This window comes from Equus caballus, chromosome 24 (assembly GCF_041296265.1).
Source record: "Equus caballus isolate H_3958 breed thoroughbred chromosome 24, TB-T2T, whole genome shotgun sequence".
NCBI classification, from domain to species: Eukaryota; Metazoa; Chordata; class Mammalia; order Perissodactyla; family Equidae; genus Equus; species Equus caballus.
Window position 1 is genome coordinate 36,002,328 of NC_091707.1, and position 25,983 is coordinate 36,028,310.

Genomic DNA, 25,983 nt, shown 5'->3' on the forward strand with positions numbered 1-25,983 from the left:
TTCTCTGGAGGCTGCCTTAACCCCCACCAGCAGCTAGCTCCCCTCCCAGCCAGGTCACTGTGCCCCTGGACAGCACGCCCGGGGCAGAAAACGCTCTTTCTGCTTGGTTTTGCCTTTCGTTTATTAGTTGCATAGTTCCTCTGATGTTTCTTTCTATTTTTCCCTTTCCCATGTGTGAGAGGGCAGGCTGGGCTGGTGAAGTGATGGATGTCAAGCCCCTGACCTCTGCCAGGTTGGCTCCATTTCCTCATCCCCTCTGCCTGCACTTTGTTCTAGAGCAGTGCTTCTCAAACTTTCATGTATAAGCGAATAACCTGGGCTCTTGTTAAAGCACAGATTCTGATTCTGTGGGTGTGGGTGGGACCGGAGTCTCTGCATTTCTGACAAGTTCCCAGGGGATGCTGCTGCTGCTGGTCCGTGGACCACACTTTGAGCTGCAAGGATCTAGATCGGTGGTTCTGAGGGTGTGGTCCTGGGACCGGCAGCCTCAGCATAAGCTGGGAGCTTGTTAGAAAAGCAAAGTCTCGGACCCAGCTCCACACCTGCTGAATCAGAAACTCTGGGTGCGGCCTAGCAATCTGTTTTAATAAGCCCTCCGGGAAATTCTGATGTATATGCTCACAGTTGAAATCTCTGCTGGGTGGTTCTGGGCCCTACGTGCACATTGTGATCACCAGGAGAACTTTGAAAGGCATGATTCTGATTTAATTGGTTTGAGTGTGGGCCAGGCATTTAAAAAACTTTTCTTGTTTTATTTTGAACTTTTTATTTTGAAGCAACCTTAGATTTACAGTAGAATTGCAAAGATTGCAATTGCATATACCTGTCACCTAGCTTTCCCTTGGGTTAACATCTTATATAACCGTGGTACCTTTATTAATACTAAGGAGTTAACGTTAGTACAATACTATTTAGATTTCACCAGTTTCCCCACCACTGTCCTCTCTGTGTTCCAGCATCCAATCCAGGACACCACATTGCACCCAGTTGTCCTGTCTTCTTGTCTCCTCTGCTCTGTGACAGGTCCTCAGACTTCCCTTGTTTTTTATGACCTTGACACTTTGGAAGAGTACTGGTCAGGTGTTTTGTAGAATGTCTCTCAGTTTTTGGTGGTCTAGTGGTTCAGACTCAGTGCTCTCACCCTTGCGGTCCAGGTTCATTTCCCTGTCAGGGAACCACACTATCTGTCTGTCAGTTGTCGTACTGTGGTGGCTGCGTGTTGCTTTGATGCTGAAAGCTGTGCCGTCGGTATTACAAATACCAGCAGGGTCACCCACAGTGGACAGGTTTCAGTGGAGCTTCTAGACTGAGACAGACTAGGAAGAAGGACCTGACCACCCACTTCTGAAAAAACTGGCCATGAAAACCCTATAAACAGCAGCAGAGCACTGTCTGCTGGAGACTGGAGGGTGAGCGGATGGCGCAGAAAGACCGGGCAGGGTTCCGCTCTGCTGTCCGCAGGGTCGCTAGGGGTCAGAACCACTTTGATGGCACTAACAAGAACAACTCTCAGTTTGGTTTTCTTGTGATTCGACCGGGGTTATGGGTTTGGGGAAGTCTACCACAGAGGTGAAGTGCCCCTCTCATCGCATCGTATCCGGGGAAACCTGATGTCAACATGACTGACTTGTTTTTGTCCTTTCAAGTTCCCCAGGCAGGGTTGGGATCCCTGCTTTAGGCTCACACAGCTTCCCAGTGTCTTGTGGAGACGGAAGAAGTGCAGCTGAGGGACTCTTCCGCATGTGGGCATGAGGCACAGCCTCTTTGAGATTAAGGAGGCCTGGCTGTTTCTAAATTAAAAGGCTCCCAGGAAACTGAAAAATGCAGATATTCCCACACAAGGTAATAAAGGTGGTAGTGTAGTGTAGTTTTAATGTTTACATTTAACACAAATTAACGTTTTAAGTGTACACACAAATGTCATGACAAATGGATGTAACTTCAGAAGCATGGACATCAAGCTCCATCCTCCAAGATGGGCCTGGCACTACGGATTGTGTTTTCCAGGTGTATCTGAAACTCTAGAAACAGACATCATCCTTGGAGGGTTGGCAGGGACCCCTCTGGTCAGTCACCCCTGAGTGGTGGACCTGGTGCCCTCTGCACCAGCCTGACCGGGCAGCCACTTCTCAGGGCCCGGAGGGGTGAAGTCAGAGTCTCGCTTAGGCTGGTGGTTGACCGTTTCAAACGTGACCCCTAGCCCTGAGTGATGGAAGTGGGGGGTGGCCCTTTCTCTAGGTGGGTAATAACGGAGAGGGTGGATTGAAGGATGGAGTGTCAGCAGCATGGACTATCCTCTTTCCGAGGCTGATGCTGGTGGGGACATAAAGTCCTTCCAGGCTGGTGAATTAGGGACAAAGGTCAAGGGCTCTGGCTGTTCCCTGTCCTCTTGGAGCTGCCAGGGCTGTGTGTAGTTGGTGTTGGGGGGGGGGGGTCTCCTTCCCTGGCCCTTTTTTGGGCCCAGTGTAAGCATGTGTGCATCAGAGTGTCCACAAATGTCCGTGGACAGTGGCTGCCCCCATTGCTGAGGCAGGCCATGCAGGGGAGTATTTAAGGGCCTGGCCTCGAGAGTTGGCCTGAGTTCAAATCCTGTTGCCCTCAGGGTTCTGTGTGATCTTGGACAAGTAATGCAATCTCTCTGGGCCTCAATTCCTCAGTTTGACAAGTGGGGATAATAGTACCTAGCTCATAGGGTCATTGAGAGGATCAAATTAGATAATATACGCAGTGTACTTATAGAAGTGCTTGGAGAAGAGAAACCACAGTAAGTGTTCAATAAATGGTGTTTATTTTTATTATTAGCCCCCATGGCAGACTCTTCCCAACCCCCTTAGCTCTTGCCTGCCCTCTACTTGAAAGGCTGAAAAAGTGAGGTCTTGCTTTCCCTGCCTTCCTTGCAGCTAGAAGTGGCACATGACATTAAAGGGGAAGGGGAAGCTTATGGAGGGATTCTGGCAAGTTTTTCTTCTTTTCTTTTCTTTTCTTTTTTTTTTGAGGAAGATCAGCCCTGAGCTAACATCTGCTGCCAATCCTTCTCTTTTTGCTGAAGAAGACTGGCCCTAAGCTAACATCCGTGCCCATCTTCCTCTACTTTTTATATGTGGGACGCCTGCCACAGCATCGCTTGCTGAGCGGTGCTATGTCCGCACCCAGGATCCGAACTGGTGAACCCCGGGCCGCCAAAGTGGAACGTGTGCACTAAACCGCTGCGTCACCGGGCCGGCCCCTAGCAAGTTTTTCTTTGGAAATTGATAAGAGTATAGGTTGTTAGCGTTGCCTTTCCTTCTTCCTTCTTGCAGGGGGTGCTGGCATGTGGTTTTGGATGTCTGGAACTATAGCAGTCTGTTTGTGACTTTGAGGCAATAAGTACAACATGATGTTTTATTTGGGCATGTAGCATCCCCTTCTGGATCCTGGGTAGCCCCCCTCCTAGGCATTTATGGGTGTTGGAATGAATGACACACTGGCAGCAATGACTGTGAAATAAAGTTTATTGCCTACATAGTAACTAGCAAAAGGATTCCCCGAGGAGAAGGGCTCAGGTTTGGTCTGAAGTGAAACACGAACAAGGCATTGTGGGGTGGCTCTGGTTTTTATTGCTGTTAGGGGGTAGGGACAAAGATGAGGGCTCCCCTGTGGGGGCCAGGGTTTGCATGGTTTGAACTTCTCTGCCAGCACCAAGGGAGGGAGCCCTTGGGCTTTCTTGTAAGCTTGCCCAGACTAGGGGCAAAAGGGAAAGGGGAGGGGCGGGGCTTTAAAGCTGTCTGCGGTCAACGTAAAAAATGCAGTCAGACTCTCTATCACCCATGAAAATCTAAGAGGCTGGGGATAGCTCACCAGAAAGATGGAAGGAGCCTGTGTCTCAGCCGAGCCCCCTGCTGAGTGGTGAGTATAGCCATGGGCTATTTGCAAAACTAGACGTATGATAAACATGTGTTGAAGAAATGACTGCGGACGGGGTGCCTTTAGAGCATGCCGAGGCTGTCTCTGAGTGCTCTTTAATCAAATGCTCCCTGTGCCCATGGCCCGAAGGGGCTGGTCAGGAGCCCCATGTCGGGTTACAACACAAATTTGCTATTTTAGGTCAGAAGTCCAAATGTCAAGGTATCAGACAGGCTGCGTTCTTTCTGGAAGCCCTAGAGGAGGATCATTGTCCAGGTTCTAGAGCCTGCCTACCTTCCTCGGCTCGTGGCTCTGTCACTTCTACCTCCGCTTCCTTCGTCGCAGCTCCTTCTCCGACTCTGACCCTCCTGCCCACCTCTCCTGAGCGCCTGCGATTACTTTGGGCCTGCCTGGATAATCCAGGAAGCTCTCCTCATCTCAAGAGCCTGAACTTATCCCTCCTACAAATCTTCTGACCACCATGTAAGGGAACCTGTGCGGGTCCCAGGGAGTAGGAAGAGGCCATCTTTGCGGGGGTGGGGGGCACTAGTCTATCTACCACACCGCTGAATCCTGTGGTAGCCTTGGAAATGCTGAGCTAGGCTTTGTTCTAGGGAGAAGAATTAGCTGTCAATAAATGATAAAACAATAGCAAAAAGAAGAACAGCTAATACTTACTGAGCACTGACCAAGTGCTAACTTCTTTGCATGGACTCAATTTCACTTAATTCACGTGACAACCTGATGAGGTCTAGGGGCCACTATGATCCCCTTTGTATGGGTGAGTAAACTGAGGCACAGAGGGCTTAGGTTGCTTGCTGGAGGCAGAGAGGGAGTAAATGGTGGAGCCAGGCTTTGCACCAAAGTGGTCTGCAGCTAGAGCTTGGGCTCTCAACCCCTGACTTCTTATTTCCCTCTGAGAATGGACTGCTGCCACCCTGCCCTCTGGAGGTTGCACCCTCCCTGCCTCCCTGTGGCCTCCTCAGCCTGGAGCTGGGGGGCTTCTGCAGTGGTGGCTTCTGTGCCTCCTACAGTGCGTGCAGCTGGGCAGGAGCACCCATGAACAGTCATTTCTCTGCAGAGAGTGGGCCTGTATGGCCAGAGCTCACCCGGCCAGTGGGGCCTCGGACATCCAGCCCCTTGGGGCATTGAGGATGCTGGGGTACATCCCCTTCTAGGGAAATCCTTGTAGTGGAGTTAACATTGGCAGAGACTCCATTTTGCCCCTTAGTAAATAGGACTATACAAGAGGTTCTGCCGTTTTTCCTTCTCTCTTTCCCAAGGCTGCAGGGAGAAATGACAAGACTGTGAGGAGATTGAGCAGAGAAACCGTAAACACTCAGGACATTTTAAGGAGCTGACGAGAAGTGAGTTCTGACTTGTAGCAGTTTATGTCCATAGTAATCTGATGGCAGGATGTGTCCGGAGTAGGCTCTGAGCTTTTTCCTACCTTTGGCCTGGACCGGGTTCTCCGACCAGGGGCCAGTGCCACTCACACTGGGCCAGGCAGCTGGAGGTCAGGCCCGTTGCTCTAGTTCTGCTGTCCCTGGGCAAGTTGCTTTAGCCTCTGAGCCTCGGCTTCCCCTGCTGTGAAACGGGGTGGTTGTCCATGGGTTGCTCTACTCAGAGGGCTGTGGTGAATGTGAGTAGACAGTGCCAGGGAAAGTGACAGGGAAAGGCAGCGCTAAGAACTGACAGATACACAGTGTGCGAGTGGACAGTTTATCTACCCAGCATCCCTTGCAGCTTTAACAGAATTGCCTTTTCCTGCAGGGATGCCCGTTCTTGGAAGTGTGCAGATTCAGCATCTCCTACAGGCTTTGGGAGTAGACAGAAGGCCGTCTCTCTGGTCACAGAGCCTTGTTCTGGTATGGGCTCATGACCCAAGGACCTTCCTGTGACTTTCAGCTAGAGCTATGGAGAATGACGGCCTTTCCACTAGTTGCTAAGCTCCAGTGGCTATCTTGCCTGCCTCATCCTTTGAACCCCTGGATTCAAAGTCACTCTGCAGTCATTCCTGCAGGCCAGATCCATCTTTCATTTTTCAGCATGAGCCAGTTAATCTGCCTCCCCGTTTTCTGTGTAAGTTACTTTAAATCGAGTATCTGATTTTTAATCAGGAGAGTCATTATCATTGCAGCTATTAACTTTAAGACCCCTGGACCCATGTTTGGAGGATGTGCAGGGCCTAGAGGAAATCTAGAGGAGAATGATAGAGATGTCTACAGGGATGGAAAATAAAGAGACAAGTATAGACTGGACACTCTCCAGAGAGCTGAACGAGAGCAAGCAGGGCTAAATTATAATAAGTTCTTACTGTTATTGCTATTGTTGAGACAAGGAGAGTAAAGGCTATTGGGTTGGCTACATTATATGCCATTTTCTGGTCAAAATCAACACAAAGGCAAGTGCCATCTGGCCGGATGCCAGTTGTATGGATATGCTTTTATTTTTTTGAGGAAGATTAGTCCTGAGCTAACATCTGCCACCAATTCTCCTTTTTTAGCTGAGGAAGATTGGCCCTGATCTAACATCTGTGCCCATCTTCCTCTGTTTTACATGTGGGACGCCTGCCACAGCATGGCTTGATAAGCAGTGTGTAAGTCCGCGCCTGGGATCCGAACTGGCGAACCCTGGGACACTGAAGTGGAGTGTGCCAACTTAATCACTATGCCTCTGGGCCAGCCCCTGGATGTGCTTTTTGTAACAGTCAAGCCTGTTTTCTAATGACCCATGGGGTTCTTAGAAACTGGCTGTTTGCCTGAAATAGGCTTAATTTCTCTTATCGATTCTGCCAGTTGCTGTCCACACAGGTCACCCCCAGAGAGCTGGCAGGAGCTCGCTCTTTAATCACCATGTTAGTTTGATAGAGACATCCCTGGGAGCATCTAAGGTAGAGACAGTCTCACACAGGAGTTCCCCAAGAGCCTGAGAGCTGGGCTGGCAGTTCACAGAACCCATGTTTGACCAAGGACAAGTTTGGGGACCGGACTGTGCGTGCGGAAGCTTCTCTCTCGCCTCTGCTCTCCTCGATTTCACACGTCTGGTTGAGTGAGATGAGAGCTCCTCTGAGGGTTGTCACCTCTCTCCCTGTCTGGGTTGTGAGACTCCTAGACGGGCTGATCTTGACGTTTTACAGACACCAGGCTCACCCGTCTCCATGGCCGTCTCTCCCGCTTTGCTGTGCCTCTCTCTGCTTTTCCTTGCATCCAAGCCCTCTGCTCTGTACACGCGTGACAGCTCTAAGTCCTGTCTTCTGTACGGAGCCTTCCAAGACCACTGCCCTCGTTGATCTGCCTCCTCCTCCTTCAGTTCTCCTGACCCTTCTCTCCACTCCCGCCGTCCACACTCAATTGTCTACCTGCCCTGCGCAGTCCTTGGAAGGCAAGGAACACTTATTTGTCTCTTGCATGCTCTTGACACCAGGACAGTGGAGGTCATAGTAGGCCTTTCAGCGGTCATTGTGTGGCCACTTACACATGCATCGATTCATACATGTAGCGTGCATTCCTTCAATGCCCATTTATTGGGGAGGGGAGTGGAGAGACAAGATGAATCAGACATGATACCTACCTTTAAGGACCTGTAGTCTCTCTGACAAAAGGAGCTGGCTTTGGGTAAGGAGGGAGACTGCCGCTGGTGAGAGCAGCGGTGATCTGAGAGTCTGTGGTGTGGGAGGAGGAAAACAGATTTAAACAACTCTTGGGGACCAGTGATGCCAGTCAGCAGCTCCACCTGGAAGCGACATTTCATGAGACCATCTCTATGTGTCTCTTTTGGGCCAGTGTCTCCCTAAATTTCATTTTGACCAAGGGACTTGCATTCATTGTCTCAGTGAATGGCACCACCAGCAGTCACCCAGGTCCAAAAGCTGGGAGTCAGTCTTTACCCATCCTTGACCTTCATAGCAGCCCCCCATGGACACTACCTCCTTGTGTGTCTTATATCCACCAATTCTCCTCTACCCTTCTACCACCGCCATCCTGGGTCACATCTGGTCCCTCACTGGTCTCCCTGCCGCCCACCGTGTCTCACCATACTGCCTCTTGTTGGGTTCACCTAAAGCCCACTTGCCCGCAGTCACATTGCCAAAAACCTGTTTGCCTGAGGATCAATTCTCCCAAAGACCAGTTGACCTCAAATTAAGTATTCTGGAATGTTTTCAGATCCATTTGACCTTCCTATTATTTCTTGCCTTTTTTTCATCTTAAAGATTTTTACAACCAATGCATGCAAGAGCATTTGACTTAATTTTGTATTTCTAATAAGTACTTATTAAACAGGCAGCTTTTTTGAATGATTATTTTATATTCTTATAAATGTCTTTTTCTAGATTACCTACTTTCATTAACTTTAAAGATAACCAATATTTAGCCATTTTGTCTGAAGATAAAATATTGTCCTAGGAAGAAATATTCAAGGCATTAATTACAATCAATTCTTATGCACTGTGTCATCTTGATCCCTTAACTAAGGGTACATCAATTTCAGATGGAAAGTCGTGGGTTTTAATGTTGAGTTGTGTGATGCATATTATTTTATAAATTAGGGACCTTGAAAAAGGATGATTATTATATGTGATGCGACAGGGTTGCTAAATCTCCCCGCTGCCAGTGACTGGTATATAGCACGTGCTCGGCTCATGTGTACTCAGCGAATGGGTGAGATTCTGAAATGAGGTCCTAGGACTAACACTTGTAGCAAAGCAATTTATCTCACTATTGAACTGTGTCAACCAACAGGAAGGAGACATTTGCCTCAAATTTTAAACAAAGAATCCATTGGAATGAAATAGGCTGTCATTGGCAAAACTAATGGGCTTTTAACCTAGGAAAGTGGATTGGATTTGTCTGGGGTTCCAAAACAGATATGGCAAATACCTGACATGGTGCTGCCACGTTCTACTGTGGACGAAAGCAACTCTACAAACCCATCACTGCATCTTTTTGGGTTGAGCTGGGATATGACTCCAGAATCCTCCCTAACATAGCATACCAGTCAACTGCTATTGATGGAGCAGTGTTGGCATGTGATGCCCAGTTGCTGTTTTTGCTCTCAAAATAGGATCCTTTCTTTACCTGGAATAGTTTCTGGACTCATAAATGAAGGGAGGAGGATGAGTAAGCTAACTTCTCCACAATGACAGAGCATTCCTAGCTTTCTGCTGATGGGGAGGAGACATCTTGGCAAGGCTCATTTGGGCAGATTAAAGGCCTTGAGATGTCATTCCCTAGCTTAGAGGACTTCATGGATACTGTAGGACCGTGTTTCCTTTTGCAGGGAGCTTGATCTTCTGGGGCGTGGGGAGCCATCCTGAGTCTGTGCATTGGAACCCAAAGGAGTTCTGAGTAAGAGCCACTCTCCTCCCCCGTGTTCAGCGGGGGAAGCTGCAGCATGGAGCTGGGAGGGGTCCTTGATGGGAGTCCAGAGACCTGCGTGTGCTGATAAGCTGGTCACCTAGGACAAATCTCCTCCTCCCCTACTCTATGATTTCTTGCAAATTAAGGAGATTGGGTTCCATCAGTGGTTCTCTAAGTCAGTAGTGCTACTATGTCCAGGTGCTTTCTAGAAATGTATGGGGACATTTTGGTTAAAGTGACTGGGGGATGGCTACGGGCATTGAGTGGGTAAGGGGTCAGTGACGCCAGCTGCCTTCCTATGGGCAGGACAGCTTCACTCAAAGAATTTTCCTGTGGCCTGTGTGATTTCCAGGTGTCCCACAGGATATTTGTCTGGTGAAAATCCTGTTTATTATGAACCAAATCTACAACCTAACTGTTTTACAGGTCAAGGCAAAGCGTTTTTCTGTATGGTTTTAATACCTGTTGAATTTTCCAGGAATGCAATTACCGTGAAAGTTGAGGGTTGGTTTGTTTCTTTAGAAATTATCGTTCCATTGTGGAAAAGCACATAAACACTGGCATTGCAGAGCCTGTGCAAACCACCTGTATCAATGTGACTTTTAAAAATGATGTAGGTAGATTATATATATATGACATAAAATGATATATATAATATAAAATTATATAAATTTATATATATAAAATTATGCAGGTAGTTTATAGTTTATATGGATTTCATTTCAGGACAGTAAGGGGGCAACACAAAACATTTGTTGTAAAAAATGTGTGTTAGGTCTCAAAGGGCTAAAACCCAGGGGTCTAAATATCCCCAAAGATCCTTTTTTTAGCCCTAACATCCTCTGAGTCTATGAGAGTCTAGACGACACTCATATGGCATGAAGAATGGAAAACATACAGCAATGGAAGCAAAGGAAAGCAAATGAAAGTCAACAAATTGAGTAGACTTCACTGCTGAGAGTGCCACTGCTGCAGAGCCCCTGTACCATAGGGAAGTCCTTGATTTTGGGGTCTATGTCCAAATGAGATTCAGGATCAGAACCTCCTAAGTTATGTAGCTGAGTGAATCTTTTATCGTTGGCAAGGGATCCAACTCAGTGTGAGCCTACTAGCTATGGAAGCTTTACTCACAACTCTTTTCCTTCTATCTGTAATCCTTCCTCATGCCCTGTTTTCAAGATGTAATTTTAGGAGAATTAAACTTGAACAGCCCAAAATTATATAATTAATTACATTCAGCTTCAATTACCATCCCTAATTGATCCAAGCTTGCTAACACAACACTTTCATTATTTGGCACACAATTATTGAGCGCCTACTTTGTACTGGGAATAAAGTAGGAAATGTCAATTTCTCCTGAGGAGGGAGGAGAGAGGAGGGTGAGGGTGGTTAGGAAAGGCGTCTTGGGGACAAGGGGTAGTAGTCAGGCTTTGGTGGGGAAGCAGCAGGCAGGTAAGTCCCGCTGGCCTTCTAGTTCACCCAGGAACATATGTCCGCTAAAAATCTCATGTGGGCCACACTCTGGGATCAGGCAGGCTGGTTTTGGCACCAGATATCACACGTTGTACTCTAGGTCTCTCTGGTTTTCTCTTCCTTTGACTGTCAAATAATAATTAGTTAAGAAATTAATAGGTACAATGAACAGCTGCCACCCAAGATACTCTTAATCACCTCACCCGTCTTCCCTCCTAACCCTCTCTTGGCGTCCTTCCCTTTCTCTCTGTAATCGAAGGCCTTCCTACCAAAACCTGAATATGCATTCTTGTTGAATGCTGACTCTGATTCAGCAGGGCTGGGTGGGGTCTGAGATTCTGCATCTCCAACAAGACCCCAGGTGACGCTGATGCTGCTGGTCCAGGGACCATACTTTGAGTAGCAAGGCACGAAGGCCATTAGATTACTCTTCGTTCAGGTGCTGTCATTCATTGAGGGAGAAGCCAAAGCAAAGTGATTAAACAGCTGCTTCAGGAGAGTGGGCAGTCACGGTTCTCCTAGAGTGGGACAATTACTGCCGAATTGCAGTGGGGGAGGTTACTTCCTCTCTATCCTCTGTGTTCTTTTTGTGGAACAGGGCCCATTTTTTTTACTTCTGCTGGAAGTGATTGTATGAAGTAGCCCACCACGTGAGTTCAGAGGTGGTAACAAAGGTGACATGGCCCAGAGGTTGGTTCCACGGCGTTTGTTAAGTGATTTATGCATGGAAGACTTCCTCTCCACCTAGAAGCACTGGGTCCCACCAAAGAAGGCGAGACAAAGGAAAACAAAGATATGCCTGGAGTGGGAAAGGCAGGCATGCAAAGTTATGGTACTACCACGTGGTCAGCACCCTGTGTGGAGCGACCAGCAGGGCCCTGGCGCCGTGGTGGTTGTACGTCCACTCTACCAGCGATGCAGGCAGGCTGCTCCACTTGGGAGTGTGAGTCGGAGGGCGCTCTGGAACCACCCTCTGTTTTCCTTCTTGTCCACTGCCCCCCTCAGCTTCCAGCAACACCAAGGACTATAGCTGCTGGGCAATCGAAAAGGAAAGGGGTGTAGGCAATTGGGCTGTTTCTCAAAGAGGAAAGAGGAAGACCTGTCTACTGTCATCTCAGGAGGTCTGATGCAGCTCATCAGGCTGGGCATCCTGGAGCTGGGGGACCCCTTCTCCTCCCTGCAGCTCCCTTCCTGCTCAGACTCTGCAGCACAACCGGAAGTGCTTTGCCCTAGAAGTGCATCTCAGCCTCCGCCTGCCCCTCCCTGCCTGGTCCCCTCCCTGCCTGGGCTCCCTAAACTGTTATCCAGAGCCATGTTCTGACTCTCACATGGAGGCTGCGGTCAGCGGGGCCATTGGCTCTCCCCACTTCAGACTCGAGCCCATTCAGCCATGAGGGAGTGGTTGCATCATAGTCCCTTCTCCCCTGAGGGGCTTCTCAGGGTTTCCGTGGGGCCAAGGTATTCAGAGGGGCCATCTTGCCCTTGATGTTGTCCGGCCACGCAGGCATCCACTGGGCTGGGCTGGTCCTGATCAGTCTGAGCCACTGCGTACTTCCCGGAACTTGCAAACCTCTAACATTGTGTTTCCTTGGGTGATGACCCTCCTTCCTCCCTGCTTCACCCCGTCAGTGAGGGCAGCTCTGTCATGACTGCTGTGCGCAGCAGTCACAGAAGTGCTGTTCCTAAATCACACTGGGGCATGAGGAAGCTCTGAGATTGTAAACCTAGAGATGTCATGTGACCATTTCTTTTCTGGAGTCTTGCCTCCAGTCCAGAGGCAATGCTCCCTGGGAAATGGTCACAGGCGTACTCTCACCTCGCACCCCTCTGGACTCCTGAGACTTAAAATAGGAGCCAGGAGGAGGGTGTAGGGTTCCTTCGCTAGGACCTGGTGATGGCTAAGCTTTTGTAGTTTCCCCCTGACTGTCCCCTCTTCTACCAGCCTGGAAAATTTTTTTTTTTTAGTTGCGGCTGGGTTGGGGGAAGTGGCGGAGGGCACAGGGGACGGAGGCAATCTTGCTCTTACTCCTAATGTTTCTTCCCAAATCCTTTGCTTAAGTTTTGAGTCTATTCCATTTCCTGAAAGAAGATCCAAAGAGCTAGCTTTTTGAAATCAAAAGCCAATGAGGGACTCCCCCATGGCCCCTTCTGCAGTCTCATCTCTTCCCAGGCAAGGAGCAGAGAGAAGCCTGCTTGCTGCTGGATGGTGGGGTGGTGGAGAGGGAGTTGAGCAGGGGATGGGGGAGTGGGCATCTCATCCCTGAAGAGCACAAAAATCTTCATCTGCTGCAAATACACCGAATCTTCCATTTGCTAACGAATCAATAATGGGTTACTTCTGATTTTTTAGTTTTCTTTTGGCTGGCAGGACCACCCAGCTGCCAAAGGGGAACTCTCCCTTCCTTTTGGCCCTTTTTCTCCCCCAGAAGACATGCCCGCAGGCTGGCCTCGCTCACAGCGGAGCCTTGTGGTGGTCAGGCAGGAATGTGCACGGTTGCTCGCTGGGAATTTTGTTTTCTTTTTGTACTTACAGGGATTTTGAAGTTTAGGCATTCTCTGTCTTCCAGTTATGCTGAGGGTGTGGTTTTTACGTGGCTTTAATTTTTCTTGTTCTCTATTGTTTCTGGAGGAAATCTGGGGAGACGCAGGCCTGGGCAGCCACCACTGGCTCAGTAAAACAGAAGGGAGAGGCGTCCTCTGGAGGTGGGGGATGAAGGGGCTAAGAAGCAAAAGGGACCATTTACTATCCCACGAGGTAGCAGGTGTTCACCAGAAATTTATCTGCATGGACTTTGCCAGACAGAGCTGGATTAAAATTCTGGCTGTGCCTTCTACCACCTGTGAGTCCTTGGGCGCGTTGTTTACCTTTTTATTCCTCTGTCTCTTCCTCTATAACATAAAAGTAATAAAGATATCGACTGCCTACCTCTTAGTGTTGTTGTGAGAGTTGAATGGAAGAGGCACAGGGAGAGCTTAGCACATTGCCTGGCACAAACTAAGCCCTTAATAACATTAGCTGTTATTATTGTTATCATTACTACTATTATTGTTAGCCATTCACTATCTCAGAGAAACTCCTACCCTTGACAAGCATAAGCTCTGATAAGAACGGTTTAAGGAGACCTTAGATTTTTACATTAAACGTTTCCCCTTTAAGGCTCTTAGGTAGTAGCTGTAACAAGTTTCCAGTTTTGGCTTCTGATCCTGATTAAATTCCTAGTCTGTTGCCTTGCATACAGTAAGTAGGCGCTCAGTAAATACTTGTTGGATGAATGATAGTCCATATTTTCAATTACAATCCAAAAATAATGGGGCCATGTTTTAAATCATTCTCTCTCTCTCTCACACACACACACACGCACACAAACACACACGCAGGCACGCTCCATTGTTAAACAGAATTCAACAAGGCTTTAAGCAGACATAGGATGTATTTTGGTTTTCTATTGCTGTGTAACAAATGGCTGCAAACTTAGTGACTCAAAACGACACACATTCACCTCACACTTTCTGTGGTCAGGAGTCCCACAGCTTAGCTGGGTCCTCGGCTTGGGTCTCACAAGGCTGCAATCAAGGCTGAACATGGTGTCAGCCTGGCTGTGTTCTTTTCTGAGGCTCAGAATCCTCTCCCAAGTTCATTCAGGTTCTTGGCAGAATTCAGTTCCTTGCGGTTGTAGGACTGAGGCCCTCAGCTCCCAAGGCTGTCTGTCTCCACAGGCAGTTCATGATATGGCTGTCTGCTTCTTCTAGGCCAGCAAGAGAGTGTCTCTCTGACCCCAGAAAGGACCCAGTCCCTCTTTTAAGGGCTTTCACCTGATTAAGCCAGGCCCACCCAGGAAAATCTCCATTTTGGGTAACTCCAATGGTGCTGGAAAATCCTTCCACCTTTGCTGAGTAATGTAACCAAAGCATGGAGTGACATCCCATCATATTCTCAGTCTCAGCCACATTTAAAGGGAGGAGATTATATAAGGTATGTTGAGTTGTATGTGGGGGGTGAGGGGGTGAGAATCTTGGGGGCCATCTTAGAATTCAGTCTATCACAGAATGTGTTTTCCACGTGTCTATGTCAACCCAGAAGATATTTTTACAAATAGAAACTCCACAATGTGTTTCTATATCTGAGTTGGTATAAACTCCAAGAAGGTGGAGACCAGGTGAGGGCAGTCCCCGATTACAGCACCGTCAAGTCAGTGACAATCATAGTTTCGACCTGCCAGGCGCTGCTCAGTCCTTTAACATCCATTAGGTTACCTAATTCTCACAGCCACGGCCTTTTACAGAGGAGGAAACTGAGGCACAGAGAGGATGAGCGCTTTGCTGGCTGAGTTGACAAAGCTGGGATATGACCTGTGCAGACAGACTCTGAGGTCTGCTCTCTTAGCTCCTGTGTCCTGAATAGAATTGAGGACAATATTATGCACCAGACAAACAAATGCATGATAAACGATTGAAAATGACGATCCGATGGTAAATTTTATGCCCACACTTGATTTCTCTCTGTCTCCTGCTCTCTGATATTAAACGCTTGGTTACTCAAGGCCATAGTTACAGGATGTTAAGTCAACAGTCCCCTTTCCCCCTTTGATTTCAAGATGAGAAAATGGAACAGAACAGCAGGGAAGGACTTCGCGGCGTCTCGGAGCAGCTGGCCGGCAGAGGCGGTGGCTGCGCGGATGCTGGGGTGGCCTCCCCGCCACCCAACGCCGTCACCTCCGGCCGCCCAGGCTGCTCTCGCCCAGGGGACGCTGCCGGCTGCTCTGACGGCCAGCGGCTCAGAGTCCGCCCCAAACTCCTCCCTGGGCGTCAGGATGTCCCCGCCCCAGTGCGTGTCCGGAATAGGCGTCCGAACAACGCCAATCCTGGGGTCTCTCCCTGGTCCCCGCAGAAACGGACTGTGGGGCACAAAGGACCGGGAGGTCAGCCAGACAGGGCTCGTCACTGCCTCCCTCCTCTTTCATGCCGCTGTCTGCCCTCAAACCAAAGCTCAGCTTCTCCTCCCCGCAGCCTCTCGAGACCCCACCGGAACGGGCTTTCCCGCTTTCCCCTTTGTGGAGACTTTCCCCTTTGTAGCGCTGTGCCTGCTCACCAGGGGTCGCGAAGTCCCCGCGCGCCTCCGGGGCAGGGGGGCACCATTTCTGAGTCCAGCCACGGGGAGAATTTACACGCATACACATAGTGCTTGCATATAAAGCCAGTAGAAATGTATTTTCTTTTGCTTCCGCAAAGAAATACGAGCTCTGCTGTTTTTTTTTTTTCTAGAAACATGCCGCTCTGTCTTTTATTTCTCTGAGTATACTTAAAAAACAGGCAGTCCTTTTCCACTCAGAAACTCATTCCACGTGGTTTGGATAGAGCTAACCCTTATTTCCTCCCGGTGCCTCTGAGCACGACTCAGGCCTCACCAGTCAGATCACTCATTCCTCTGGCCACAGCCATTAGCTAAGGGATGGTTGTGTGAGCTGTGCTGTACCAATCAGAGTGCTCCCTGAGACTTTCCTCCCAATTTTGGGAAAGAGGAGCTCTTCCTTGTGTGGGCTAAGCTGGGGTCTGGCTGCTGGCAGCTCTTCTCATGCTTGCGAAAGTTTGTGTGAGAAATAGAAATACAGGCAGAGCCCTACCGATATCAGTTGAGCTCCTGGATCCCACCAGGCCTGAAACCTACTACTGCTGCACTTTGGGGTTGTATATACCAATAAATCCCCTCCCCCGTTTTTTTGCTTAAGTGGGGATCAGCTGGGATTCTGTCACTTGTGACTTAAAAGTCCTTATCCAAGAACCAACATTCTGGAAAGTTCTACCATGTATCAGCCACTGTGCTATGCACTTTAAATTCATGATCTGTTTTAGTCTTTTGTTTAAGGACCTTGCATGGTAGGCATGATTCCTTCAGTCTTACCAACTGGGAAAGAGACTCAGAGCAGTTAGTAAATTTCTCAGGAGCACACAGCAAGTGGCAGAGCAGAAATCCTGCACTTTCTGCCCTGAACTCCTATAACACATACCATACCCAGCTGATAGCATTATTTCATTTCTCCATGAACTTGTATCTGACTAACCATCTAAACTGTAAGGTCCTCCATGGCAGCGATCGTGACCACCACACAGGCCCCCAGCACCTCGCATCGGGTGAGGCACATCATAAATCCTGAACAGACCCTTGCCGAACTCATGACGTGCCCATGGCCCTTCACAACAGGCTCGTCATAACCCGAGTCATGGAAGAGAGACGTGGGGCAGAGGGCACAGTTGCACCTGCTGAGCTGAACATGCTCTTTGCGATTACGACAACCAGTTCTCCCCGGGAGCTGACCCCATGCATCATCCATCCATTCACTATCCATCCATTCTTATAGTCAACAAACACTCTCTGAACATTTATCATATACCGAACATACTGTAAGCCTCAGGATACTAAGTGAACAAGACTTGGCTCCTGTCCTCAAGGATCTTATTTGTAATTGCCTTTTAATCACCCTGAAGCAAATTTCCCAAAGCATGGGCAAGTTGCTGTTAGAGTTGTTGAGCACCTTTCTGGATGGTTCATCATTGCAGCTCAAGTATTGTCCAGGAGGTGGACATCAGCCCATACTTCGCTTCCTCAGCCAAACTGGCCCCACTTCAACCAACAGGGCTGCCACAGTGCATAACTCCAGGAGGCATCATTCACACAGACTAATGACATTCTCAGAAGTTGAGCAGTGTGCAATCTGTACAGCTGTACGTGGCACCCTTATAACCCAAACAGGACCCATTAATGATACCCCTTTCCATTCACAGTCACGTCTGTGGAGCACTTTACCATTTACAGGGAATTTCACCTACGTTACATCAGTTCAACTGAGAAATTCTATTTTGCTTCTCATAATGCAGTCTCTCTCTTCTGCTCTTCACCCTGTGGGGTTCTCTGTTGGCTCCATGAGCTCCCTGTAGCCCCTTCTCAGATGATGACAGCCCAGCTGAACTGGTGACAATTACCAAGCACCAAGTCCCATTACCAGCCCCAGGCTTTCTCCCCACCTACAACACTTACCTGGAATTAGCAGTGGTCGCAGCTCGGCGGAGGGCACGGTGCTGGTGATTATGAACACGCTTCTTGTTCGTCTTTTCAGCCCCGAAATCCTGTCAGTGAGCAGAAGCGATAATAACACGTTATTAAGTTCTTTCTGGGTAATGTAATTCAGGAGTCAGGAGGCAGTGTGGTCATTTGTGTCTTTGAAAAACTTAGAATAATTTTCAGTGTCATTATCCCCCATTGTAAAGAGCCAGGCTCCAATGTATAAATATATATCTGGCCACTCCTGTGGGTATCTAGACTCACACATGTACTCTTAGATGTGCACGTGTGAACGGATATACAGGCGTGTACACATAAGCACAGGGTGTGGGTAGGTGCTTGTAGAAATCAACACAAGCTTTAACATATTTATAGCTCTATGCGCAGGAATAAAAACTCCTTTTTTAAAGGATTGTGGCTTCTACAATCCAGGTTTTCAGGAATTAAATTTGACTCCTGCCCTCTCCCTCGACATGGAGAGGAGTCTCCCTTGTTGCTCGCCATTGTAATACTCAAGGGAAGAACACTGCTCGTACTACACCTCCATGGCGTGCGGAGCCAGCGTACAAGGAGGGCGTCTCAGTGGCCCAGTCCTCTCTGTAGCTCCCCTTTTCCAAGTCCCTAGTTCCTAATAACTTTCTCAGACCTTTGATTTCATCTGAAGAAGTCTATCTGGCAGGCACCAATTATTCGCCAATTTTTCCCTAACGCCTTGGACCTGTGTTACAGGAAAGGTGCGTCTATGGTATGTGCTAATCTCCCTCGTTAATGGACTTGGTGCCTTAACTGTAGACTGGAATTTCCAAGCCGGGAGAAAGTCGTGAGATTCTGTGAGCTGGCTCCCTCTTTGCACAATGGGGAAGGGGATGGTCAGAGTGGGCAGTAACTAGTCCGAGGCTCCTGAGTGTTAGTGGCAAAGCCAGGACGCGAACCTGTGCCTCCTGGTCCTCCACCCAGAGCTCTTTCTGGTAACGTGGTTCAGCCTCCACAGAAGGCCACTTCGCCTCACTCCAAGTATGCTCTGCCTGTATATCTTGGTGAGCACAGAGATGGGGATTGGGGACGAGATTCTCTATAACCTTGCTCCAGGCCTGACCAGCTCTTGTCAAAGCAGTTATAGGGCAGGGGTGAAAACATGAAGATGAAAGCCCAGCTTCTGACCCCAGCTTTGCCAAATAGCCCTGGACAAGTTCTTAAGCCCTCTGTACTCATGTAGTTGTCTGTAAATTAGGAATAGTAATAGTGTTGAGCTTATAGGGTTGCAGTAAATTAATACATATAAGGTGCCTGATGTATTTGATGTGTTGACTATTACCGTTAACCCTCATCTGCCCTACAGCATTTTCATCTTGTCCCCACTAAACTCTTCATCTCCATTTTAGACATTGAACTCTTTTTTTTTTTGCCGAGGAAGATTGGCCCTGAGCTAGCATCTGTACCCATCTTCCTCCATTTTCTATGTGGGATGTCACCACAGCATGGCTTGACAAGTGGTGTACAGGTTGGTGCCCAGGATCCGAACCCACGAACCCTGGGCCGACAAAGCAGAGCACGCAAATTTAATCACTATGGCACCGGGCCGGCCGCTAGACACTGAACTCTTAATATGGCTTGTGACTTAATATTTCCCATCTATAGCTTTACCTCCTCCCTTCAAGGTAATTTCATTCACTCCCATGGCTCCCCAAATTTACAGCTCCTTACCCCATTTACGTGAATTTACATTCAGTCATTTATTCATATAGTGCCTATCATGGCATTATATGAGTGCCTATTACGAGTGCACTCAATATGAGTGTCTATTATGTGCCAAGCTCTGTTCTAGGTGCTGGGATTTAGCAATGACTACAACTGCCTCAAATCCTTGTCCTCACAGAGCTTACAATCCCAGTGGGGTTGGGGGTGGACAGAATCTCAAATTGTGATCAGTGCTGTGACAAGAAAGCAGGAAAAGGGCATAGGGAGTTCTGGAGGGAAGGTAGAAGTTACTATTTTAAGTAAGAAATGCCTCCTCGATAGGATGGCATTTGAACACCAAGGAGAGTAGGGAGCCAGCAGCTTGGCTATCTAGGAAATCATTCCAGGCAGAGACAACAGCAATGAAAAGCCTAAGGCTGGGATGTGCTTCGTATGTTTGAGGCCCAAGGAGGCCTCTCTGGCTGGAGTAGAGTGTGTGAAAGGGAAAATAGTAGAGTTGAGGTCGGAGAAGTGTTGGCCAGGAGGGCAGATCAAGAAGGGCTTTGTAGACTATTGTAAGGGCTGGGTATTACTTAGAGTAATATGGGAACCCAATGGAGCGTTTTGATTAGAGTGACTTGATATGACTTATGTTTTAATGGAATCTTTCTGGCAGGCATGCTACGAGGAGATTGTAGGGAGCAAGAGTGGACACAGGGAGACCATTTGGAGGCCACTACAATAAGCCAGGACCATGATGGGACTGGGGACATCATGTTCTGGATGAATTTTTTTTTTCTGCTTTTTTCCCCCATATCCCCCCAGTATACAGTTGTTTATATATATATTTTTTAGTTGTGGGTCATTCTAGTTGTGGCATGTGGGATGCTGCCTCAACATAGCCTGATGAGCGGTGCCATGTCCTTGCCCAGGATCTGAACCGGTGAAACCCTGGGCTGCTGAAGCAGAGCTCGTGAACTTAACCACTCAGCCATGGGGCCAGCCCCTGGATGAAGTTTTAAAGTAGAGCTGATAGGTTGCTGAGGATAGGATGAGGGGGTGTTGAGATAGAGAGAGGAGTCAAGGACGACTGCCGGGTTGTGGCCTGGGCAACTGGAAAGACGGTGTTGTGTTATTAACCGAGGTAGAGAAGATGAGGGAGGAGAAGGTTTCATTTTTTTGGGAAGGGAGGAGTCGAGTTTGATTTGGACATGGTTAGTTTGAGATGACTTTTAAACATCCAAGTGGGGATTTTGAGTAGGGGAGAGGTTGAACCTGGAGATATCATTTTGGGACGCTCAGTGTAGAAATGCTTGAAAGCCATGAGACTGGACAAGATCTTGTGTGAATGAGTGCCAATAGAGAAGGTCTGAGGACTGATGCCTGAGGCCCAATGCTGTAGAGTTGGGGAGATGAGATGGAACATACGTAAGGAACGGTGAGCTAGGAAGAAAACTAGACCCTGGAAGCCAAGTACAGCAAGAATCTCAAAGAAGAGGCATGACCATCTTTGTTAAACATTGCTAATAGTATAAATAAAAGAAAGATTGATCATTGGATTCGGCAATGTAGAGGTCTTTGGTGACCTAGCCTGATTAGGGGCCTGGGGTTGAAGCCTTGTGGTTGCAGCTGTGTGACATAGCAAACTAGTGGCACAAGGCACAGAAAAAGAAATCCACATGACTTCTAAACATATGAAAAGATGTTTGCCCTCACTGATAAAGGATGAAATGCAAACTAAAATGACACTAAGATACTTTTACACCTATCAGATTAGTCAAAAGACAAAAAATTTAATACTACACTGTGTTGCTTGGGGCATGAGGGAAACAGGCACTTTCCAACTTTGCCGATGGGAATGCAAATTGGTACAAACTCTGTGGAAGAGTGTATCAGAGTTAAATTCAGGGAATCAGAAACCATCTTAGGTATTTCAAGCAGAAAGGGATTTAATATGGGGACTTAGGTGATGGTAAAAACCACTGGCAGGACGGGAAGAGTTAAAGTTAGGATTATAGGGTTATATGGCTATTTTTTTTTCTTTTTTGATCACACTGCCCCAAGCTTTGATCAAGAGGTCTGGAAAGCTGTTGCTGCTGCCCAGAGACTAGGAAATCACAGCTGAAGTCACAGCTGCCTTGCAGCTGGGAAGTCAGTGATTAGCTGGCTACTGCAAAAACTCACAGTGGCCAAAGTCTGGGTGTCAGCTGCCATCAGAATCAGACTAAGAATGGCTTCTACCCACTTCAGTCTTTTGCATCCCATATTGGCAGAAACTAACTGTATTCATATCCCAGTTGGGAAGGAAGCCTGGGAAATGTAGCTCCCAAGCTTCTAGCCCCCATGATCCATATCATCTCCCTATGGGAGAGTATAGAAGGGGACTAATGGCAGTGCTGAGTGCCAGTATATAGCACCTAATTCTGTCCAGCCCTTGGGCTTCTCAGCATCCATACATACCCCTTGTCCATATTTAAATTTCCAGCAGCTACAATAAGAACAACAACATGCTTCCATCTAAAAAAGCATGGTTACATAAAATAAAGCAGATGAGAAGGTAGCCACTCTCTCCCTGAAAGGGAGGGACCCAAAGTCTCATTGGTCATTGCGTCCATCTCTGGCTGATGTTCTTTTCCCTTCTGGTTCAGTCATAATTCCATTTAATATTCTGAAGACTAAATTATAAGATTAGCTGCCACTAACACTCTTTGTATAAAATAATACAAGAAAGATAGAGGAATAAAATACCTAACAAAGCAAGGAAGAATATATGCATATATACTACATTTTTGCAACCAGCCTTTGTTGGCTATTAAACTTCCTTATTCTGCATTATCCCTCATTCCTTGCCCTCCACCGGCATTCAGCTGTTCAGGGTTCTCTCTCTGGTGGAATGACCCAATCCTTCCTTCCTGAAGGATGTGCTCTTGGTGGTCCTGCCTGTGTTGGGTTACTGTTGTCTTCCATTAACACTTACTAATGGACATAGAGGCACTAGTAGGCATCTGAATGAACCCTCTGGGTTCCAGACATATTCCTCTCAGGTCACCACGGACTAGCATCTGTCTTATTCTCCCTTGACAATCAAGAACAGTCAGAACTGAATTCTGCCAAGAACTTTAACGAGGTTGAAGAGGATCTCGGGCTCCAGATGAGAATGTAGGCTGCCGACACCTTGACTTTCGCCTCGTGATATCCTGACCAGAGAACCTAGCAACGCCATGCCAGACTTCAGGGCTACAGAACGGTGAGCTAATTAGTAGATGTTGCTTAAAGCCCCCAAGTTTGTAGTAATTTGTTGCACAGCAAAAGAAAACTAATGCACATTCAGAGATCAGAAAGCTATATGAACCCAATGTTCAAAATTGGTATTATTAATAGTGGGACAACTAGACGTCGTGTGCCTGTGGCTGTGATAGAATTGCAACAGGAAGTTCACAGTGTCACTCTAAACTAGTTTGACCAATCGTGTTAAATTGGAATCAAACCATCTTTTAGATTACATGACTGCTTGCATTTGTCAAAACGCATAGAACTGTCAAGTAAAAAGGTTGATGTTCTCTATATACAAATTATACCTCAGTAAACCTGGCTTAAAAAAAATAAGCCTTTGGATATATCTCCTTTTCCGGGAAATACTAGGAATAATTGAATGACAGCATAAGGAAATCGATATGTTTAAAATATGGGACATTCTACATGACAGCTGGCCTGATCTCTTCAGAGTCAATGTCATGAAGGGAGATTGTCCTAGATAAGAAAAGATTTAAGAGGCATAATAAACAAATGCATTGCATGAAACTTATTGGATTCTGCTTTCAGAGAAACAGCTATAAAATATGTTTTTAGGACAATTTAGAAATTTGAATATGAAGTGAGTTTTAGGTGATATTAAGGAATTTTTGCTATTTTTTGGTAGGTATAATATTGGTATTATTGTTAATTGGAAAAATGTCCCTCCTCTTTGGAGATACATGCTGAAATATTTGGGGGTGAAGTGTCATGCTGTATTTAATTTAATATGAAATGATTCAGTGATGAGGCAAAAAATGGCAAAATATTAATGATGGTTGAAACTAGATGGATGATACATGGGTGTTCATTGTATTCTTTTGTTTCCTGCAGGTTTGAGATTGGAATTGAAATTATATTGAAACAAACAAACAAACACGAGGAGAAAGCTGTTAGTGGACCCACATAGCTGCCCTATACAGGCTGGAGACCCAAAGTGGGTGATGGGCTGAAGAATATGGAGCCTAATGGCCACTGCAGAAACTCATGTCTGCTGGAAATGCCGCCTCAGCAACTGTCACTGGCAGAGGAAGAAGGGCTTCTCCCTCCCTTCCACCTTCTAAATCACGTGTGTGTGATTGACCAGCCGAATCCCGAACCCTGCTGGCCAGGGCATTTGATCATGCAGGTAATGGAGCTTAAGCTTCAGAGCCCCTCACGTGCACACCCATCTTCCAAGGCCCTGGGAGGGCCCCAGCAATGTGTCCACGTGGTCAAAGTAAGACATTTCAACTACAGATAGTTAAAACTACCCGTCTATTTCTACTCTGATTTTCCTTGTGTCACACTTTCCCTTGTATTAGATGGTATTGTAATGGCCATGGGAATTTTTGGGATCCAGCTTAGAAGTTGAGCTGGGGATGCATTTAGTTGGTGTCTAGAGGGATATGCTTCATGTGGCTTGCAGTCCTTTGCTAGTTGTCCTGTTGTAGGAATGGCTTCTGTGAATACCCCTCCTGCTCACTGGGCCAACTCCCCCCGCTTTATGAGACCAAGGGGCAGGGACAGAGGTCATATCACGATGTGAACATATCATGATGTGAACGTGTCCTGTGCCCAGTGTCAGACGTACGTTGGTAGTGGAATAGAAGAAAGGTTAAAATGCACAGACCCAGAAGCTAGTCTGTGTAATATTCTTCCATTTATTTTTGAGATGTATAAAATTGTAAGTAGAGGATTTGGTACTCACTGATGCCTAGTAAAATGGAAGCTCTCTCCTATCAGGAACATGCTCAATAATGTAGCTTATACACTTATAAACACAGCAAATATTTTTTTGATGGGCATTATGAATCATAGAGTTTTATCAGAATTCTCATATTTGTAGGGCAAACCTGTAGTAGTACTACAAATAGCATGTCTCATATGTTTTATGCATATCAACTATCAACAATAAAAATAAATTTTTACAAGCCATGCTGAAGGAAAAATTCAATTATCTTTTTATTTGTTCTCCAAAAGATATCACAAAATTTTGTCCTATGGAAAAGTGATCAGAGATCATACAGCCAAAAAAAGGTAGGGAAAACAACCTATTATAAAGATGTGTTGGCTGTTGAATAGTTCTAATATTATTTTCCCGGATGTTGTGATGTTTATACTATTTCAGCCTTTAAAAATTTACATTATATTATGATTTTTTTCTTATTCTAAATAGGTATTTGTAATTTTGTATTCTTTTACTGAAAGAAGGTCTTCACAATTGTATAAGCTTTCGACAGAGGATGGCAGAGCAGAAAGAATCTTGATCCCTCATGACACTTGGAAGCCCAGGGCAGCTCTGGATGGCCCACCTCCAGACTCCTTTTATTTGAGGGAGAAATAAATCTCTATCTTGTTTAAGTGACTGTTATTTTGGCTTTTCTGTTATGAGCAGCCAAACAGAATCTTAACTCATATGCCCTTTGACTCAGCAGTTCCACTTCCAGGAATTTGTCCTAGAGATATACCAGCACATACACAAAATGATGTATGGTTAGGGTCACTCATTGCAGCAAAAGATGGGAAACAATCTATATGATTATCAGTGGAGACTGGTTAAGTAAATTACGTACATCCACACAGGGGACTAGTAAGCATTGTACGTTAGGAGGAAGCTTGCCATATTGATATGGAGTTATCTCTAAGGTATATTGTTAAGAGAAAAAAATAAGTGCAGAACAGTGTGAATACTGTGTTATTATTTGTGTAAATGATCTATCTATCTATTATCTATCTATCTATCTATCTATCTATCTGTCTACATGCCATTGGTTGCCTCTGGGGGCAACTAAGTGGCCGAGGACAGGAGTGGGAGGGAAACCTTTCACTGTGTCCCTTTCGAATAATCATGTGAACTTTTAATCTGTTTTAAAATATATAAAATTAAAGTGAAAATTAGAAAACATTCTTACATTTAATACTTGTATAACAAAACGTATTATTTGTTTTTTTTTTTTAAACTCCTTTCAGATTAAAATAAAACCTCTTAAGTCACCCGTAAGTAGACATGCTCTAGGCCTGGCTCGCCCAGGACCGCCTCAGTTTATGCCTTGTGTTCTGGTGTAATTATCAATATCGTGTCACTTCACTCTCAACAGTGTCTTGGTTTGGATGACATATGTCATGACTCAACTCTGTAGAACTTACCACGTTGTATTTGCAATCTGCTTCTACGTCCTGAGCTGTGAGCTCTTTGAAAGCAGGGACTATGTCTGATTTTTCCCGGTGTCTTGGCACACAGTCAAACTCACTAAATGTTTA

The 25,983-nt window shown here is 46.7% G+C and overlaps 1 protein-coding gene across 1 annotated transcript in view; it reads left to right on the forward strand.

Annotated features, from left to right (window-relative positions):
- Positions 1-25,720, forward strand: part of ADCK1 (aarF domain containing kinase 1) — a 138,549-nt gene extending 112,829 nt beyond the window's left edge. The window contains exons 11-12 of the transcript XR_011432267.1: positions 22,544-22,696; positions 23,575-25,720. The gene's annotated coding sequence lies outside the window, so the exon portion shown is untranslated. The remainder of the gene's footprint in view (positions 1-22,543; positions 22,697-23,574) is intronic.
- Positions 25,721-25,983: the final 263 nt, after the last annotated feature.